The sequence below is a fragment of the Plectropomus leopardus genome, chromosome 20 (genome assembly GCF_026936395.1).
Source record: "Plectropomus leopardus strain MGB_pleo_1.0 chromosome 20, ASM2693639v1, whole genome shotgun sequence".
NCBI classification, from domain to species: Eukaryota; Metazoa; Chordata; class Actinopteri; order Perciformes; family Serranidae; genus Plectropomus; species Plectropomus leopardus.
Genome location: NC_142195.1, coordinates 158,520 through 181,025, shown reverse-complemented (window position 1 = coordinate 181,025; position 22,506 = coordinate 158,520). Strand labels below are relative to the sequence as shown.

Genomic DNA, 22,506 nt, shown 5'->3' with positions numbered 1-22,506 from the left:
GTGAAGTTGAAGCGGGCGAAGAAGAGGGCCCACCGGGCTTGACGAGAGTTCATTCGCTTGGCTGAGCGGATGTATTCGAGATTCTTATGCGATCTGTCCAGACGAGGAAGGGATCCCTGGTTCCCTCCAGCCAGTGTCGCCACTCCTCCAACGCTAGCTTGACAGCCAACAGCTCCGGTTCCCGATGTCGTAATTCCTCTCTGCTGGAGACAGACGCTGGAGAAGAAGGCACAGGGTGCAGTTTCCCATCCTCAGCAGGCGTTGTGACAGCACAGCCCCCACGCCCACATCAGAAGCATCCTCCTCCACCACGAACTGCCGGTCTGGGTCAGGGGATGAGCAGGATAGGAGCCGTGATTGAATCGGGTCCTTCAGGCGCTGGAAGGCCTGCGCTCACAGCTGTGGTCCAGCGAACTGGATCTTGAAGAGGTGAGGGCGGTGAGAGGAGCGGCTATCGTGTTGTAGCCTCTGATGAAACGCCTGTAGAAGTTGGCTAACCCCAGGAACCGCTGCAACTGCTTATGGAGTCAGGAACGGGCCAGGAGGACACAGCGGAAACCTTGGTGGGGTCCATCTCCATGTGGTTGTGGCTGATGATGTAACCCAGGAAGGCGACGGAAGAGGTGTGGAATTACATTTTTCAGCCTTCACGAACAGAGAGTTTTCGAGGAGGCGCTGCAGAACCCTCTGTACATGGTGGATATGTTCAGGCATGGATCGAGAAGATCAGAATATCACAAGATAGACGAAAAACCTAATTTATTCAACATGTCTCTGAGCACGCCGCTGATGAGGGCCTGAAAACACGGCGGGAGCGTTAGTCCAAAAAGGCATCACCAGATACTCATAATGTCCTGTGGGGGTATTAAACGCCGCTTCCATTCATCCCCTCTCGGATGCGGACCAGGTGGTAGGCGCTATGGAGATCAAGTTTTGTGAACACGGTGGAACCTTGCAACAGCTCAAAAGCAGAGGCGATGAGGGGAAGAGGATATCGTTCTTTACCGTGATGTCATTCAGACCTCTGTAGTCGATGCACGGTCGGAGTGATCCATCTTTCTTCCCCACGAAGAAGAATCCGGCCCGCAGGAGACGGAGGGTCGGATGATTCCAGACGCCAGGGACTCGAGATGTAGGTCTCCATGGCCTCCCTCTCTGGAGCAGATAGCGAGAAAAGACGGCCCTTGGGAGGAGCAGACCCAGGCAGGAGATCGATGGCGTAGCCATATGGTCTATGGGGTGGCAGAGACGTGGCCCTGACTTGTTGAAGACCTCCCGAAGTCGTGGTAATCCGATGGCACCCCGGAGAGGTCTGGAGGAGAACCAGCACTGGCAGGCGTGTGGGCGTGATCTGTTGATGGAGGCAGATGTGCTGACAGGAAGGACTCCATGACAGAATCACCCCTGTGGCCCAGTCTATATGTGGATTGTGGCGCCAACCATGGATATCCAAGAATCAGCGGACTTTGGGAGAATCCATAACGTGAAACTGGATGGTCTCACGATGTTCTCCAGCCAGGATCATGGAGACAGGAACGGTCTGATGGATGACCGCTCCCAGAAGATGTCCATCTAAGGCGCAGCCGGAACGGGACGAGGAAGGGAACCTGCTCAATCCCCAGCTGACGGCGAAGTTCTGGTCGAGGTTCACGCCAGCCCCAGAGTCAACGTAAGGTGGCGAGGGTGGGACCCTTCCTAACCAGGAGCTGAACGTGGAACAACGGACGAGGACTTGGGACAGAGTTCTGGGATCGGCTCAGCAGGATGCCCTCTCCTGCTGAGCCCTGCCCTTTTACCGACATTTGGTGACAAAATGGCCGGCCTGACCACAATACAGGCAGAGATTTCCTCGCCGGGCCTCCCGCCTCCTCTGACAAAAGCCGGGTCTGGCCCACCTGCATGGGCTCTGGCCCCCTGGAGCTGATACTGGAGGTGACCCAGGACTCATTGGTTGATAACCGGAACACGATGAGCCCCTCCTCCTGGCGTCAGCCCCTTTTTCTCGCCTGAATGCGCTTTGTCGAGCCTCGTGGTGATCTCAATGAGTCCATCCAGGAATGAGGTAGATCAAACGACACCAGTTCGCTCTTTATATATGGGGCTAGACCGTTGAGAAAAAGCGTCATTAGGCGACTGAATTCCAACGCTCTGTCGAGCCTGAGTTCTGAATTCGATCAGTCCGCCACTGTCCTGTCCCCTGCCGTTGATTCAGAAGGCCCCAGTAGCATCGGGCCCAAGGAGACGGGACCAAACACCTTGGCTAAGCTCCTCAGAGAAGGCTTGAAACGACGCACAGGCTGGCGTGTTCTCTCCCATTCCGCTGTTTCACAAGCGTGTTTCTGCCCGTGAGGTGATTTATGGCGGCGACCGAAAGCCCCTCCGCTGGGCGTAACGACGAGGCTGCAGGGCAAACAGGATCGAAAGCAGTTCGTGGAGAAATGGATTGCACTCCTCCGGATCCCCCGGCATAGCGTTCTGGCGCTCCCACACGCCGGGTTCTGACATGCTGGGCGGTGGAGTCGGAGGAGGAACAGGAGCGGCATGTTGGGTCAGTGACGTAGCCATCTGTTGAACCTGGTTGGCTAGTAGGGTTAGCGCCGCTCCAGGGCTGATGCGACTGTCGTGCCTCTGCCGCTGCTGGAGGTTAGCTTAGCCTCGTGTTGCTGAAGCATTCCCTCCACGCTGGTTAGGGCGGGATTGCAGAGCATTGGAGTCTGCTGTCCATGTCTGGCCAGATTGTACAAAACGGGTGGTGGTAGGACCCAGATGCAGTACAACAATAGGCTCTTGAAGTTGGTAATAACTTTTATTGTAACCAACACAGAAATGGCTCAGCTTACAGACAAAGAGTTCGTTCTTCGTGCAGGGAGCACTAGCAGTGTCTCTGGGTTTGTCACTGAGTGAAGAAACGAAGCTTGTACCCACAGTGGCTGGCGGGGAGGAAACCCCGTAGCTCCACGAGCCGTCTCCACGTGCTGGAACGCCGACTGGGATCGAGCAGAGGGATGGTCTGGGACAAGCAGGGATTCGGTAACCGGGAAGTCCGTTCAGCTGGAGCAACAGTACCGACAGGGATCAGGCAGGAGGACTGCCTTAGCCGAGCAAAGGAGTCTTTACTAGTGGAGCCGTCAGTTTTCCGGAACGCCGAAACTGGAAACGTGGTCGAGAACAAAGAGCAGGTAGGTCCGGGGGGAGTCAGGCGAGGAGGGCAGGTCAGGAACAGGCAGAGTCGGCAACGGGTGATCTGACGGAGAAACGCTGGAAAGACATGCATAACGCAGAGGAACAATCTGGCAGTGTGTGTGTGTCCTGGAGTGTCTTATATACTGCACTGATTGATGATGAGCTGCAGCTGAGGGGAGAGCAGGCTGCAGCAGTGGGCGTGGTCAGCAGGTAGAGCGGAGCAGAGGGAGGGTGTGTGTGTGTGTGTGGAAAATTACTGACAGCAGGTAGGAGGAAACAGACAGCAGGTCCATGACAGATAGATGTTGTTTTTTTTTATTTGTTTGTTAGTGTGAACCAATCACAGATTGCAGAGGAAATTGTTGGGTCACAGATTTTGGTGACGCCCAAAGAAATCAGCAAAAAAGTTAGATGCACCTCTTGAGCAGTATATTTTCAGAGAATTTGCAGGAGAGACTCACATACTTCAGCTCCAAGGAGTTTTGGATTTGACATTGACTACATCAAGAGGAGACTTGCTACCAAGTCAGCACTACGTGTCAGAAAAGTTGCATTGCAGGAAAACAAGGTAGGTGTATATGTTGAGTTGTGTAGAAGTAACTGTGAAGCTGGTGTTGTAGTTAGTGGTTATTTGTAGTGCTATGTGAATGGAGTGGAATAACTGGTATATCAGCTACAATTCACACACACACGCACACATATATATGTATATATAAGTATATGTTTAGGTGTGTTGCATGCATGTTATTCAGGCAACAGTATGTGCATTAAAATGTATTTCATGCTGGGAAAGGAACAGATTTCAATGAGTACTTTTTTCTTGAAGGTCCTTTGAAGATCGGTGTAAGGAAAAGAAAGGTCCTGTTTTCCATCACATCTTTACAAATACTACAGTGTTTGGTGAGAAACCAAGGTGAGTTTTGGTAAATGTAAATGTTTTGAATGAAAAAGTGTTGTGTAAGTAAATGCTGACAGTAGTTACAATATTGGATGAAATTTGGTTTCTCTGTGTATAAAGGTATGAAAATGACTTAGATATGTATGTTTGCAGAGTATTATACGATGTTATGGGGTAACCAGCCAGTGATTGAAGTTTATCACAAAATGTGTCTCGGTGTTATGAAAGACAAGACTTTGATTTATGTTTCTGTCATTGTTGAAACAAAATTATGGTGAGGTCTGTGTGTACAGATGTGTGTAGTTGAAATAAATGTCAGTACTTTATGGTAGACACAGTTTGGGTGGGATAGGATGTTGGTTTAGAATATTAAGAAAGATGTCCTCAGAAAAAATTATGTCTGTTTTTTGTGTTTTTTGTAGATGCCAAGGAAGAAAGGTTTTCTGTATGTGTCACACGCCCAAGACCAGTAAAAGAAAGAGCAGTGATGAGGATTCTGCTTGTGCAACTCCCAAGACCATCTGTTGTTGTTGGCACAAAGTTAGAATGCATTCAGTGATCACTGATAGGAATGAATCTGTAGTGTGTAGCGTTGCAGCAGCAATTAAACACAAGATTCTTCCTGTGTGTGAATGGCAAGAGGGTGATGTGGATGACATAGCCGAAGGAAAAGCATTGCTCCAGTATTTAGCAAAGGTAAAACAGTCCAGCCATGCTAAACTGAATTTGTGTCGGATGATTGAGCAACACAATGTGTTTGACAGCCAATGGAGTATAACTGTTGGTGTGCTGATGTACAGAGAGTATATAGAGGCACCAGCATCTACAAGTGGTGTGATAGGGATACCATGCAAATATGAACGTATTGCTGCGGATGGCAACTGTTTTTTTAAAGCTATCTCTCATGCTGTAAGTAGTGTACAAAAAAAACACTTAAAAATTAGACACGCAATTGTTAAACACCTGAAAAATAATGCTACACATTATAGAAACACTTTAAGACGTGACTACTCATTTGCTGTAGAGTACTTAAGCATGTCAAAGATGCAATACATACACAAAAAAAAATAGCATACAACTGCAAAATAATTTGGGCTTTGTAGTTAGAAGAACACGTACGCAACCTGCAGTTGAGCGGTATACCCGTTTCTCTGTAACCAAAGATCCTGAACAATATTATAAAAATATTTTGCAACTCTTTCTTCCATATCAAAACAATGCACAGTTAAAACCACCAACCTGCCAGTCTTATGAAGACTTTTACATGTCAGGGCATGTAACTTGTTATAATGGAACAAGGGCGTTGGTAAAAGATGTTGTTGACATGAATCGCAGTAGATTTGAACATGATGCTGAAGCACTAGATACTGCACAAGACTCCATTGACCATCATGGTGGAGTAGAAGAGGCATGGTGTGAGCTGTGTCCAGAACAGGAGTTAGAACATCTGCAATGCAAACAAGAACGCAAAGAAGCCAGAGGAAGAACACACAGATATAATCCCAGATTTGAGCCTTTGTCATTAAGAAGTTGACCATTTAGAAAAGACAAATAACTTGTTGAGGAGAAATGAAGGGTTGCAATTACTCCATTCCTTAAATGACACTCAGATGTCAGTGTTTTTTTTTTTTTATCAAATTAGAAAGTGGTGTTTACAGAAGATTCAGGGGACAAATCCACAACCACTCCATGTTTTTATCACAGGTGGTGCAGGTACAGGAAAGAGACATTTAATTAGGGCTATACAGTATGAAGCTACGAGGTTACTATTAACTGTGTGTTATCATCCAGATGACATTTATGTGCTGTTAACAGCTCCTACAGGTATAGCAGCATACAATCTCCAAGCTTCCACCACACACAATACTTTCAATATTGGCATTGATGTAAAATTATCATACACACCACTGGGTGAGGAAAAGATAAATAGTTTGTGCAGTAAATACTCTCATCTGCAGCTTCTCCTCATTAATTAAATATCCATGGTTGACCATAAACTGATGGCATATATTCATGGCAGATTAAGGCAGATCAAACAATTTGGTGACTTTTCCCCATTTGCTAATGTCAGTGTGGTTGCTGTTGGTCATTTCTTTCAACTGCCTCCTGTCAAAGGCAAACCATTGTATGTTGAGGATGTAGGTGTCAATCTATGGTCTAACCTTTTTGAAGTGGTTCAATTGAATACAATTGTTAGGCAGAAAGATCATGTGTTTGCACAGTTATTGAATAGAATAAGGTCACGCTGAAAAGGAACACTACTGTTGGAAAGTGACTTGCAATTATTAAAGAGTTGCGAAACAGGTGAAGAAAGTTCATGTCTTTACACTTTTCCCACCAATGTTCAAGTTAGTGCTCATAATCTTGAGCAATTATTTAAATCATGTCCAGATTATGTTGAAATTAATGCTCAAGATTTTGGACATAATAAGAGGACAGGCAAACTTGAGTTAATGGTTTGACATCACAATAAAGTGTATAATACATCTTTACCTGAAAGACTGCTACTTGGGGTAAATGCACATGTGATGTTAACTAAGAATGTGGATGTGATGGATGGGCTTGTAAATGGGGTATGTGGCACAGTGACAGATATTGTTTTTCAATCTGACCAGGCCTTTCCTAAAACCGTGTATGTGTGTTTTGATTATGATCAAGTTGGCGCACATAAGAGGAAACAATGTGCACATGTCTCACAGTATTTCCTGACTTCGACACCCATTGTTCCGGGAGGGGATAAAGTCTCCAGCAAAGGTGGTGTACGCAGACAATTTCCTCTTAAACTGGCTTGGTCTTGCACAGTACATAAGGTTCAAGGCATTACTGTTGATAAAGCTGTGGTGTGTCTTAGTAAAACTTTTTCTGCAGGACAAGCTTATGTCGCTTTAAGTCGTGTAACAACTATGGCTGGCTTACTGTAAAGATAATGTTCTGGAGGCATTAGAACGTATGCCTCGGTTTATTCATGATGATAGCAGAAAGCACAAAGTGAACCCTCACAGTTTTCCCATGTTTCGTATGAATGTGCAAAGTTTAAAGAAACATATTTCACATTTTGCAGTGTGTACACAGCATATGCAGCTGTATACACAACTGTATAGCTGTCACTGAAACATGGCTACCTGAGACATACTCATCTGACTCAGTCAACATCACTAGATATACATTTGTAAACTCTCCACGACGTTGCACATACAGCACAAACAACCCTACATTGTTAGCTTTGCAAGCCCAACAACATGGTGGTGTTGGCATTTACAGTAAAGATAATTTGACATACAACATTCTGCCAGCGCCAAATGTCAATCTAGAATGTTTGGTAGATGAATGTTTAGCCTTCAATATTATGCTTGTTGTCATATACAGACTACCATGATATACAATGCCACTCTTCTCTCTCAAAACATGTCTGGGCGAGTTACTGGATTGGCTCCAACCAAACAACAAGACAATAGCAATCATGGGTGATTTCAATGACAATATCTTGCAATCATCAAACACCCGTACATTCATGACAAATAAAGGATACTGTAGCGGTTATTAATAACTACGTTAAAATTTGGATTTTGCACTCGTTAAAGTAAAAGGGGCACCATTCTCCATTCAGGAGAAAATTAAATCTTAAATTGTGACAGTGTTAAGACATGTCATTACTTAAATCAATCTCATAGTCTGTACCGTTTATTCTGTATACATTGATCTTGTTTCTCTCATGAAATAATACCCACAGACAACGACTTGGCGATAAATGAGGATAATTTATTTAGACTAATAAAATGAAGAGTAAATAGATGAAATAATATGACATATAAAAAGACAGAGAATACATAAAAGGGAACCTACGTGATGTATGTTCAGGTGATGTAAATAATTAATTATGGATGATAGTGGAGGAAATACGTGACCGTCTACAGCGTGGATGCTGACTGAGCGGTGGGTAAATTTAGAAATTTGGCATTAAAGCTTGGCTATCGACATCAACTCTGATCACTAGAAAATGTTATTCTGCCTACTTTTGTCGACTTGATTAGACTTCTCCGGGAGGTCAGGTCCTCGCGTCCTCCAGGGAAGCTGCGGCGCGTCTTCCAGGCGGTGACCCGCTGAAAAGCGGCGGCCGGGCAGGTGGAGTCGGTGTGCGGCGGTCTTTAACTGGCCTCGGTGTTCGCCTCAGCGAACCGGTAAAAGTCTTTGAACAAAGTCCTTAAGGGCAGGCAACGGATGCTGATAGTTTGTGCAGCAGGTGTTGCTTCTAGATCCGTGGCAGAGTTGATGGCGAATCGCAAGTGTCCTTCTCAGTTAAAACTTCATGAAATAATCAAAGTAATCCCACTGGTCTGAGGGAGTCACTTTAAATTATTAATTTGATTTTACTTAAAAACGAATTACCAAAAGTGTCTTTACTGACCAAAACTGGTATAAAGAAAAGCGTCAAAAAGATTTAAAAGAAAATGGCTTCAAAAGTTAAAGTTCAACAAAGCTCTGGTGAGCTGTTGCGGCTCCGCTTATAAAATTGAAGAAAAGAAAAGTTGCGGCAGCGGATGCACGAGGCCTTTTGATAAAAGGAAGAAGAAAACTTCAGAGAGAAGAGGAGAAGCCTTGAGAAGAGTGAGCTTAGAGAGAGAGAGAGAGAGAGCTCTGAGCTGACTTTAGAAGATCACTCAGTTTTATCTTTTCGATTTGGGGGTGCGGATGGAAGAATGGCGAACTTTTGCACCGAGCGTCAGCATCTGGTATAAGTTTCTAAAAGACCTAATGTAATTTAGGAGACATTTATGTCTCTGAACTTTATAACCGAATTACGATCTAACCGTGGTGTATAAATTGCGTATCTCCTCACCACTATAGTCTCATCACAGTAACTTCAAATGCATGTTAGGAGACCTAAAAAGTAATTTATAACGTAACACATGATTCTGAAGATCCTTTGCTCAATTTTGTGAAATATGTGACCACACATAACATAACATTGTACCATGGATCCTAAGAAACTTGTGATTACTTAAATATTGGATTACTTTTAACATTATACAATGAATTCAAAATACGATATAACTACAAAGTTGGTTACGAGCTTACTAATAACTAAGACCACTAGATGGCAGTATAGCTCCATTATAACAAAGGGGAACAAAACGTACTTTACCTAACTCATTCAAATTACATGAGATGAAAAGAATGGGAGGTGCTCCTATCTGCTTACTGAAGCATGGAGACAACCTCACCCCCAGTCACTAAAGATTAGGAAGAAGGAAATTTTAACTTACAACCTTGGTCCAAGTCATTCTGTCAGATGTTTATCACAACACAGGGTTATATAATGACTTTTACCCAATGTTCGACCAGTTGGTCATCTCTCAGCAGGAGGCAATCGATGGTTGTTTGGTATTGCTTGGGTGATCAGGAGGTCGTTCAGATGCCTTACATCCTGTGGTATGCTGATGGGACCTTCGGAGTGCTTACCTTCCACCATATGTCAGGATGGAGGGTGTCAGATACTAACACTTTCCGTGGCTAGAAGCCAGGCGTGTTTACAGACATCCCCAGGGAGTATAAGTTAAGTTAATTAACAACCCTCTGTTGGATGTTTTGGGTTCGTAAAACAGTGTCTCTTGACGTGTCCCCCACTTGCCCAGGGGACATTGAGCTCTGGAGTTCCTCAGAGGGACAAATGTAATGACCACGCCAAGGCAGTCCACTACAATACATTCAAACTGTCACCGAGCCCACAACAAAAAGGGACACATTAATCGACCATATTTATGAAAAAACTACACAGTATCAGGTGGAGGCAAACATGACCCCAACATATTTCAGTGATCATGAAGGTGTATTATGTACATTCAGTGTAGTAACCTAACATGACCTTACCCAATCACTCAGGACTTTGGATGAAAGCTACTTAAACAAATATGTCCACCACTGTGACAACAAAAACAGAGCAAGATTGCACACATTGTTAGCTTTTATCGTTCTTTCAGTTAACATTTCTGCTTAGTAGAGATTCAAAAACTGCCAATTATGCAGAATTGTAACACTGTTTAGCATTTTAATAGATAGCTTTGTTTGCCAACTGAAACAGAGACAAAGTGCACATCTGCGTGCATTCTTTATCTTTGTTGAGGCTACATGGCTGCTTTGCAGTGATTCTAACACTGCATATTACAATTACTTTTAACTTATGTTCAGCTTTGTTTGGCGATGGAGACAGAGAGACTGCACATGTGCATTTTTTATCTCTGTTGAGGCAATCATTGCTGTCACGTAGTGATTCTTACACTACTACTTACATGCACATATATATTTGCTGTAGATTTTAATAGATCATCCAGCTTTGTTTGCCAATGGAGACAGAGAGAGAGTGAACATCTGCGTGCATTCTTTATCTTGTTGAGGCTAATTAGAAATACGTTTAACCCATATCCAGCTTTGTTTGCCAAAGGAGACAGAGAGAGAGTGCTCATGTGCATTCTTTATCTCTATTGAGGCAATCATTGCTGTTTTGTAGTGATTCTTACACTGCAAGTTACATTCACAGATGTATTTGCTGTAGATTTTAATAGACCATCCAGCTTTGTTTGCCAACTGAGACAGAGAGAGTGAACATTTGCGTACATTCTTCATCTTTGTGGAGGCTACATGATTGCTTTGCAGCATTTCTAACACTGCATATAACAATTACTTTTAACTTATGTTCAGCTTTGTTTGCCGACAGAGACAGAGAGAGAGTGCTCATGTGCATTCTTTATCTCTGTTGAGGCAATCATTGCTGTTTTGTAGTTTTACTACACCATCCTGTTTTGTTTCACAACTAACACAGACTTCTATGTGACCTCTTTATTAATGTTGATGCCTACACACATGCTAACCCTTTCGTAATTCGCCATGTATTTACTACCTGTAGGCAACACACATTTTCTTAATACAAACATAACATAACTTACTAATACTAGTAGTACTTTACTAATATTAATACTTTGGTCACAAATGTAGTCTACTTTCACATGCATTAATACTAACTACAATAACACAAATCCTCTTGTCCTACACCAAATACAACTACATTGCTCACTCTACTTATACTACAACCAACAAAGTATTACAATGCTCTAACACGTCTACTCATATTATTCTTCTTTCCACAACACCACAGCTACATCTAACATCATGAACTATGCTATCAACAACTTTATGTAAATTCTTCACTCACATTCACTTATATAAAACAAACTTCAAGGACGGCTTTCTTTCACTTGCGTAACATCGCAAAAATTAGACATATCCTGTCCCAAACAGATGCTGAAAAATTAGTACATGCATTTGTCACCTCTAGGCTGGATTACTGTAACTCCCTATTATTTGGTTGCCCCAACAAATCTCTCCAACTGGTGCAAAACACTGCTGCTCGTGTTCTAACGGGAAGAAAGAAAAGGGATCATATTTCTCCTGTTTTAGCTTCTTTGCACTGGCTCCCTGTGAAATCCAGGATTGAATTTAAAATCCTCCTCCTTACTTACAAAGCTCTACATGGTCAGGCTCCGTCCTATCTGTCGCAGCTCATAGTTCCTTACCAACCCTCAAGATCACTGTGCTCTAATAATGCAGGGTTACTTGTGGTTCCCAAAGTTTCCAAAAGTAGGATAGGAACCAGAGCCTTCAGCTACCACGCTCCTCTCCTATGGAACCATCTTCCAGTTTCGGTCAGGGAGGCAGACACCGTTTCAACTTTTAAGGGTAGACTTAAGACCTTCCTCTTTGATAAAGCTCATAATTAGGGCTGGCTCAGGCTGCCTGGACCAGCCCATAGTTAGGCTGACATAGGTTTAACCTGCCAGGGGACTTCCTATGATACGCTGAGCTCCTTTTCCCTCTCTCAATGCCGCCATCGGAAAATCATGCATGTCTGTTAACTGCATTGCCATTTGCAAGCTTAGCTTAGCCTCAGTAGTTTAGCTTAGCCTTACATCTGTGATAGCCATGTGGTACTGTCACTACCTGGGGCTCGCAATTACGGTCTGTTGAACTGCACTACGCTAATCCTGTTGCCTCTCGGGAGCATTCCTGCTCCCTTGTTTCCTAGTTTTCCTGGATCCTGGCCGTAACCTTGACTGTGCCTGACCGTGGTGATAGCTGTGCTGATGCTGCGACCCTGCCTTTGGTTGTGCTCGTGCTGTGGCTGTGTCCTTATACTGTGCCCCCCGCTCGCCCTGATCGTGGTCTGGTCCTGGTTGCGCCGATGCTGTCATCTTGCCTTTGGATACCTCCCTATGAACATGTGCATGAGACTCTTATCATTACCCTCAACGTCATCATAGAGTGCAATTAATAATTTCACACCTGTCGTTATTGTTATATGAAGTGTATCTGTTTCTACTATCACTGTGCCTCTCTCCCCCTCTCTCAACCTCTCTCCCCCTGTCCTCCCCTCTCTCTTTCTCTTTCCTTTTTTGCCATGATTGTATTTCATTTGTTATTTACGATATCTATTGCACGTCTGTCCGTCCTGGAAGAGGGATCCCTCATCATCCTCTACCGCTCTTCCTGAGGTTTCTTCCTCTTTTTTTTCCCCATTACAGGGGTTCTTTTTCTGGAGTTGTTCCTTTGGTGATGTGAGGGTCTAAGGGCAGAGGGATGTCGTACACTGTAAAGCCCTCTGAGGCAAACCATGTTTTGTGATAATGGGCTCTACACTGCAAAAAAAGAAAAGTTGGATCAACTCAAAATTTCAAGGCAACAAACTTCGATAAAATTTTAAGTTGGACAATTAAACTAAATATTTTAAGTTTTGCTTCTGAGTTTGCTCAACTCTGAATTTTGATTTTTATCAACTCAACAGTAAGTTCTGCTAACTTATAATTTTACATTGTAATAACTTTTAATCTTTAGTTCAGTTAACTTTCTCCTAAGTCGGACTCACTTATAATTTTACATTGTAATAACTTTTAATTGTTATTTGTGCTGACTCTCTCCTAAATTCTAACTTAATATTTTACATTGTAATAACACTTCATACTTACTTCTACTAACTGTTCTGTAAATTGCACTAACTTATAATTTTACATTGTAATGACTCTACTGTAAGTTCTTACACAGAATGCACTTTAATTGGGGTAAGTTAGTATATAGAAGAATAATTCAAGAGGAATTTAAACTTGCACACTGCAATAGTTTATAATGTAGCTCAAATGTGTAATTTAGAACCAATAATGTATAATCAAATGTATAAATAATTACAGATGCAACATATACATTCAGAACATTTGTTTTATTTAAACTGTACCAGCATCAAATCCCTTCAAACAGGGCCAATGGTTCTAAAAGTGCAACAGCAGTCCCTGTGGATGCAAGGCCAGGTTGTGTAACGGGTGTATTGAGGACCCAGATGCAGTACAGTACACTTCACTGGCAGTTGGTAATAACCTTTATTAATACCAACATGAATGGTAAACAGGATACAGACTGAGAGTTCGTTCTTCGGGCTGTGAGCCCAAGCAATGTCTCTGGGAATCACACGAAGCGAAGACACTAAGCTTGTACCCACTGTGGCTGGTGACGAGGAAACCCCGTAGCTCCGCAAGCCGACAACACGTGTGTGAGCGTTGTCGGGGATCGAGCGGAGGAGTGGTCGAGGGCAGGCAGGGGTTCGGTTACCGGGAAGTCCGTCCACGGAAACAACAGCACCAGCAGGGATCAGGCAGGAGAATCGTCGAAGCAGAGCAGAGAGGTCTTTACCAGGGAATCCGTCAGATTTCCGGAATGCCGAAACTGAGCACGTGGTCGGGGACAGAAGGCAGGTAGGTTCACAAGGAGTCAGGCGAGGAGAGCAGGTCGGGGACAGGCAGAGTCGGCAACGGATGATCTGTTTGGAGAGTGCTGGAAAGACATGCATGCTGCAGAGGACGATCTGGCAATGTGTGTGTGGGCTGGAGTGTCTTAAATACCGGGTTGATTGCTGATGAGCTGCAGCAGTGGGCGGGGCTTGCAGGTAGAGCAGGTCAGAGGAAGGTGAGTGGAATTTTACTGGCAGTGAGGGGGAGGAGATGCAGGAACCATGACAGGTTGAACCTCTGTGATGCAGTAGATAGTGTTTCAGCAGAACAGCTTCAACGGCATGGGTGAATTTGCACAATTTGCACTGCATTAATTTCAATCTGAAAAACAAAGATGACAATTTGCTGGGGATTAGTAAAGCAGTCGGTAAGAATTTTAAACATTTTATCAATTTAATGACAATCATGTTAACAACAATCATGTAAACAGTAGACTAGAGACTATAGCTGACAAGACTAACAATACAATATTCTGTCCCATTTTTAATTTTTAATACATTTTGCTGTTGTGAAGATGAATTTCAATTAACTTAGTAATTAGGGAGACTACTCAATCAACCAGGGCAGTCACATAAGTCAGCAGTCAGTACAAAATTGAGCCAAATACATGCATTTCGTTTTCAAACACCATGATTCAGTATAACCAGGACGAGGAATGGAAATTAAAAATTAAAAATTTAACTTAAATTAAACTTTTTTGAATCCACAGATACACAGTAACTTATGGGTCTAGGTATAGTATGACCAACACAATAATTGACAGGCTACAGGTGAATTGGTCTTTCCTGCCACTACACTATTATGATGATATTAAATCTGATATGAATTACCCTACATCTTATTATTTTAATACTTAAATCACAGTAGCATGGTGATTTATTTAACTCAGTCTGACGTAACGTTAAACATTAATAAGCAGGGATGTGCTTTTCAAGCAAAAGTACTATTCGATAATAACAGGGCCCGCACCCTTCTGCCATCTCTCTGCGAGCGCACCCTACATACACACGTGCGGACACACGCACACACACACAGTCGATGGTCTGACTGTCACACCCCCGTAAACATGCTCGCCTGATCCTGTGACGACGGCACCCGGGTTCTTCGCTCTCATACGACTGTGCATGGCTGTCGTAGACTTGTGATATGTAGGCGACGTTACCTCACAGAGTTTTTAAATAGTTTTACACGGGACTCTGTCCGTCGTCTTCGGTTTGTTTCTTCTTCTACAGCGGCATCGAGCCCGTTACTAAAAGTGTATAATTAAATGCTATGCTGCCCCCGTGCGGAAGACGCCAGTAACACAGATTTCCCCCGGCCCAGATATGAACTATTCGATTATTTATGAATATTCTTATTATTTTATTATTACTGCACAGTGGATTGAGCCGCAGCATGTGGCTAGCTCGGTTCTCTCTGTCCCTACTAACGTAAAAGAGCCTGCTCACATGCTGCTTTCTGGGAGCAGAGACCGAGCATGGCTGTTATTACCCTGTGTAATAACATCTTCAACATTTATGAAAGATTAACACAATGAATTAACACAATACCAATCATATTTGAATAGGATTTGCCCAGACAAGAACTGTGTGATTGTGGCAAACCTCTATATACTGTAATCTGCTGCTTTTACAGTGCTGACACAGGCGTAAACAATGGAGTAAGAGCACGCTCTGCTGGCCAAACAATGTAGTACAACTATTTCTAAAAGACCCATCATTTCCTGCATTATATGGTCTTTGAACAGAGTTTTCCTGTCGGCGCATTTGGGAAAAACATGAGCCGAGGCTTATTTGCTCCATTTTTTTCCGTGAAAGGCTTGTATCAGGTGATAATATGGGTGTATTGAAAAATCAGTAGGGCTCTTGCAGAAATTTCAAAAATTGGCCAAAAACATTAAATAAAATTGAAATCAGTGGACTTTCTGTTGTGTTTAGGTCATGGCTCCGGGAGGCTTTTTGTAGGTCTTGAGCAACAGCGTTTGATGAAATCAAAAACGGTGCGCAATTGAACATCACCAACTTTAGGAAATACTGGTGTCCAGATTTGAAGTTGATCAGATGAAATCTGTAGGACTAGATCGTTTTAGAACAGAGGCTAAAATTACAAAAAATATGAAAATTTAAATTAAAATGGCAGACTTCCTGTTGGGGTTAAGGCAGAGGCTTTTTTGTAGATCTTGGGCTTATACACATTTCACAAGTTTCATAGCTCTAGGTTAAACGGTCCACGGGGGCTGCTTTGTTGAAATTTTCTCTGGGGCGCTCAAGAGCCATTTTGGCACATGAATGCAAAAAAATCATATCAGATATCACAATTTAAAATTTCTGATGTAAATAAAAACTTTCGGTACGTTTTTGTGCATGCCTTGCCCCTCAAAAAGTGCTATCTGTTTTATGGCAAATAGTGTGTTGCCATGGCAGCGTGTGATGAAATCACAGAAGTATTTTTTCGGTGTATCATGAAAGTCTTTGCTGTATTATGACTGAATATTAGGTCACTGGAGTTAACCTGCTCTCGAGGAAACATCAAAGTGTAAAAAAACTTCTTGTGACCACTAAGTGGCGCTATGACTTTGATTCAAAATTCCACTGCAGATGTCGTCAGGCCTGGACTCTCATCAAATGTGTGAAATTTTGTTAAGATCTGACCATCTGGGGTCAAGTTATGACAGTTTTTGATGTCATGTTGCAACATTGCAATTCGCCATGGCGCAGCAGGAACGCCATTCAACGAAAAAAGGGACAATATTCATTTTACAACATCACCAACATCTTTATGATTTTTTGACACAATTTTGAGAGCAATCAAGTCAACCTGCTTGGAGCTTGACCTCTTACTGTAAAACTTTGTCTTTTCTGTGCCAATAGATGGTGCTCTCATTACTGATTGAAATTTTCATGTAGATGTGTTCAAGGCGGGACTGTCATCAAGCACATTAAGTGTGATGCAGATTGGATCATGTACAACTGAGTTAAAAACTACTTCCTGTTATGTGGCGAATCATGTAACTTCTGAGCCTGATAACTTCCACATCATTAATCAAAAATAAAAACTGGTCGCAATCCAGGGTCAACCACATCTGAAGGTGGGAATTACAAGTTTTGAAGTCAATCCGTTGAAATCTGTAGGACAAGATGCTTAAATTCCAACACCATGAAATAGCAAAAAATGACATTTCAATTCAAAATGGCGGACTTCCTGTTGGGTTTAGAGTATGGCTCCAAGAGGCTTTTTTGTCCATCCTGACATGTTCTATGTACCTCTAAATTTTCATCCCTCTACATGAAATGGTTTGCCGGGGCTGGCATTTAGGGGGCGCTACTGAGCTCATATTTTGACACCTATACACGGCCACCACCTATAAAATACAAAGATTTTCACCAGTCTACAGTTCCCTGATGATCACAATAAGTCTCTAAATGTTTTTCTTGTTGCTACTTAAATATAATGCCGCTGAGAGAAAGTCAGCATGTTCATAGTCCTCACGTCCTGTACCCTGGAACCTCAGAGCAGGAAGATGAGGCCATTGTTTTTTAACATAACAGTATGAACTTCAATGTTGCTTACTGTATAAAAACTCTGACTGATTATACCACTGTCCACTGTTCTGCAACGCTCTCTGTCACAATGTCCTTGAGTGCTTAGAGTAGTTTAATGTAGCGGATATTAATAACTACCTTAAAATTTGGACTTTTGCACTCGTTAAAGTAAAAGGGGCACCACTCTCCATTCAGGAAAAAATAATTCTTTAATTATGACAGTGTTATAACATGTCATCATTTTAATCAATCTCACAATCTGTACCGTTTACCCTGTATACATTGATCTTGTTTCTCTCATGAAATAATATCCATAGACAATGACTTGGCGATAACTGAAGCCTTTTATTTAATTTATTTAAAGTGATAATAAAACAGAATAAGAAATATGGCATATAAATGAGGTTAAACAAGGGAAAGGGAACAAGGTAATGTAACCTGTATTCAGGTGAGGTAAATGATTAATTACAGACAATAGTGGGGAGAGATGTGTGACCGTATGGAGCGGGGATGCTCGCGGAATAGTAAATTAATATTTAGCAATTTAGTTAGAACATCGCTATACGACATCAACGCTGATCGTTAGAAGATGTTATTTTGCCTACTTTTGTCGACTTGAACAGACTTCTCCAGGGAGGTCCAGATCGTCGCATTGCTCCAGTAGAGGGCTGGGATGGGCAGGGATGATGGAGTCGGTGTGCGGCGGACTTTAACTGGTAAAAGTCTTTAAACAAGGTCTTTAAGGGCAGTTGGCGGATGCTGACAATTTTGTACAGCAGATGTTGCCTTCAGATCCGTGGCAGAGTTGACGGCGGATCGCGGAATGTCCTTTTTCAATTAAACACGCAGAAGTAATCAAAAGTAGTCCCGTTGGACTGACTGAGTTACTTCAGACTATTGTAATAATTGCTGGTAGTTAAAGATTTAAGATAGCATAAAGCTGCCACCACCTTTGTAAATCTGGTCTGGTCCGGCGTCAGAGGCAAGAGAACATACACCCCAAAGGCTAGGAATGCAATACACAAATAACCTTTATTAAGAGTACAAATTCATAAAAGCTGCGAGACAACCCCACACAGGAATCCCCATAGAGTCAACCACTAAATAATTTGACAGCCCTCCCCATCCCTTAACACACAACACTGCAGGTGAATTAAGATAACTTTGCTCACACCTTACAAAGATCCCTGCACACAGCACAGCAAAACAGCACTCTACACACTTCTAAAACACTATCAGAATGCACAGCACCCAATATGGACTGCTCCAAACTGTAGGCAGGTCAAACCCACTCCAAACAATAGGGGGAGGCAGAGGGCTAACAAAGACACAGATACTGCCCCTAAAATGGGGCCCCGGCAGGGTGTCACGTCACTAAAATCTACCATTAACACAATAATAAATACACTTATAACAAACTCTGAAATATCACGTAACATTAGAAATTAACGGTTAAACTTATCTCGCCGGCCTGGCAACGACGCCCCCCCATAGGGTGTAAGTCTTGGATCCTCCCGTAGAGTCAGGAAGCGCACATGGGAAGAAACAGTCAATACAGCCAAGACGCCAAAGCAGTGACGGTGGATAACTTGCTTGCAGCGGCTGAACGGCGTGAAGCGTTTGTTGGGCAGGAGGGTTGCTGATCCGCCCAACGCTGCACAGGCACCTTCTACTCCCCGGTCCCTCGCTACCTAAAGGAGGCATCCAGCCTCCCCTCCTAACACAGGAACGGTTCCCCTACTCAACTGTCTTTGCTGCCGGCAACACTAAAGGTTGCGAACAGCACCCTCCCGCCACGGTGCCGCAGCCACGGACAAGAGTTCAGTCTTTCTCACGCCCCGTTCTCCCGTACTCTGCCCACCTTTGACTTAGTGTGCTCCCTCCCCCATCCGAGCACAGGTGACAGTCATCAGGTATGTGGGAATCCCTCCCCACACTTCTCCATAGGCAGAGGGTGACCCTCCCCCTATTTCCTCACTACACTATTATCTCAAGCCTATTTGAGGTGAAATAAACAAATTATCTTTGCTGACCAAAAACGGCGTTTAAAAAAAACAAACGTTAAGAGATTAAAAAGAAAGACTTAAAAATTAAGATTCAGGAGCGTTCTGATGCGCAGTCGTGGCTCCTCTTGTAAAATTTTTGGAACAAAAGTAAACATTGTGTGAGCGAGGATGCACGGGATGCATCGAAAAAGAGAGAGAGGAGACGAAGAGGCTGACGAGGTGTCAGAGAGAATCAAAAGTGAAGAGTTGAAGAGCGGATCCAGAAGAGAGCAAGGGCTGTGCTCTCACTTAGTTTTATCTCTGTATTTTTGGGGTGCGTGAATTGGAGGCGGGGGTAGCGAATCTTTGCGCCAAGCGATTGCGCATCTGGCATTCTTTTTTAAAATACTTAATGTAATTTAGGAGACATTTATTTCTTGGTTCTTTATGACGAATTACGCGACCTAACCCGTTGTGTGTAAATTCACATATCTCATCACTACTATGATCTCATCACAGTAAATTCAAATACCTGTTAGGAGATCTAAGAGGGCAATTTGTAACGTAACACATTACTCTGAAAACCCTTTTGTTCAATTTATTAAATGACCATACATAACATAACATTTGTACCATGGGTTCTAACAACTTGGTGATTACTTAGATATAGAATTACCATTTTATTTATCATTATACAATGAATACAAAATAAGATGTAACTATACAATTGGTTACGAACTTGCTAATGACTAAGGCCACTAGATGGCAGTATAGCTCCATTACAACAAAGGGAATAGAACATGCTTGACCGAACTCATTCAAATTACATGAGAAAAGAGTGGGAGGTGCTCCTATCTGTGTGTGTGATGTAGAGGCAAAGTTGCAGCTGCAAGAAGTGTGAAACAGGGCTGTATTTGCTCTAAGCTCTTTTACAGTACTGAGAGTAAGGCCAACACCGGAGTAAGAGCTCAATCTGCTGGATAAACTATAGAATACTAACTATTTCTAAAACCCCTAGCATCATTTCCTGCATTATATGGTCTGTGAACAGAGTTTTTCTATCAGCACATATGGGAAAAAATATAAGCCGAGGCTCATTTGCTTCATTTTTCTGTGAAAGGCTTGTTCCCGTGATTATATGGGTGTATTGTAAAATCTGTCGGGCTCTGGCAGAAATTCCAATGAAATTTTGTGTGTGTTAAGTTACACTTAAGCAGCTGTTATAATTGTCCAATAGTGACAGGAGGGGTGAGGTCTCATGAAGAGGTAGACCAGTAAGGGAGACAGAGAGAGAGAGAGAGAGAGAGAGAGACAGAAACATTATTTAGTTTTCATTGTAGAAAATCACAGCTCATGACAATCCTTCATGACAATCCTAAATACTTTTCAATATTGATCTATCAAGGTAGTTAACATGTATATTGCTATGTTACTTCATTATTTTTTTTTTAAAAAAAAAAAAAAAAACCTCTCATAAAGTTCACCTGAGGCATCTTTCCAATATCAAACAAAAACAATATCAAAGACAATTAACTTTTTATTCATATGTTTTCTCAGGTAAATTCCAGGTGATAAAAAAGAGGGTGAAAGAAAAAATCTAGGCTTTTGAGTGCATTATTATGTGGGAAAAACTGATCAACACAGACCATAGCGATATATTTGTCTGTGGAGCTTACTGCATATAAAAACACTATATATATATATATATATATATATGGTTAATTTCAATTCATTTATCACTGAAAAAATGTGTTAAATAATTATGCTGATTGATCACATTTCGGGGTGCCCTTTGACCCGCTGCGGGACTGAGCATCACAGTGTCTTTGTAACATAATGTAATGTAACATAACATAATGTCTGCCTGACAAGGCCATGCTGCATGGCCCCATGAATGGAGCATTTACATTTAAAAAACGCCAAGATGGAACTGTTGGTAGGAGCACCGTTCTCTGTAATTTCTGCAGGAAGAACATTTTGTACCATTGCAGGACTTTAAGCCCTGAAATATCAAGCGAAACCTGGAGGTCCAAGCTAGCACAGCCTAGCTGCAAATGCAGTCAGCCTCCTGAAGCCAACCTGCACCAGACATTCAGACACACACTAAGTGAGTATGTAGGCTATGTGACCAATTAATTCCCTTGCTGACAACTGTGTCCAGCTATAAGGTACAGAAATTCTTTTGTCTGTGTATTGCTAATTTATTTACACTTCCATATTAATAACTCTCTCTCCTTCCTTCTCTCTCTCTCTCTCTTTATCTATCTATCTATCTAGCTGCTGACTGTATGTCGTTTTAAAAAGCCAGTTGCTATTGCTTGCTTCGCTATTGCTTCCTTCGCTCTGCACGCACAGCATTGTAGTAATTGTAAATGGTAAATGGACTATACTTATATAGTACTTTCTAGTCTTATTGACCACTCAAAGCGCTTTAAAACAACATGTCACATTCACCCATTCACAAACACATTCAAACACTGGTGGCCGAGGCTACCATACAAGATGCCACCTGCTTCTCAGTAATCATTCACACAGCCTCAGAAGCAATTTGGGGTTTAGTATCTTGCCCGGAGGAGTGTGTGTGTGTGTGTGTGTGTGTGTGTGTGTGTGTGTGTGTGTGTGTGCGTGTGCGTGTGTGTGTGAGAGAGACTGGTGGTGAATACTGGGGCATATAGTATTGAATGGAACCCTTTTCTTAATAAAAAAAAAAAAAACTACCTGCTATTTTATGTTACTATTCTTTTTTATAATAGGACCTGTTGACAAGCAGCATGTGGGGGAAGGGAAAACAAATCTCTGTCACAAGGCACAAGTCAATCTTAAGTCAATCAAAGGTCTCCCTCAGTAACTGTATGCAATTCATATACAGGCAGGCAAGTATTAACAATAATAATATAAACACATATATAATAGAATCACAATATTACCATTCTCTCTGTAATTGCATAAAATGTGCAATACACAATATAATGCTTGGCATGTTTCATCAATGATTTTAGAGATGCATTGACATTACTTTTTCCATTTGCCTTTGAAGATTTTCTCATGGTCTACAATTACGGAAGATTGAT

At 42.5% G+C, this 22,506-nt stretch overlaps 1 long non-coding RNA gene across 1 annotated transcript; it reads left to right on the top strand.

Moving 5' to 3' along the window:
* The first annotated feature begins 3,463 nt into the window (after positions 1 to 3,463).
* LOC121960259 (uncharacterized) lies at positions 3,464 to 6,394 on the top strand. Its single transcript, XR_006106951.2, has 3 exons — positions 3,464 to 3,751; positions 4,010 to 4,096; positions 4,504 to 6,394. It is a non-coding gene; the product is annotated as an uncharacterized LOC121960259 (long non-coding RNA).
* The last annotated feature ends 16,112 nt before the right edge of the window (positions 6,395 to 22,506 follow it).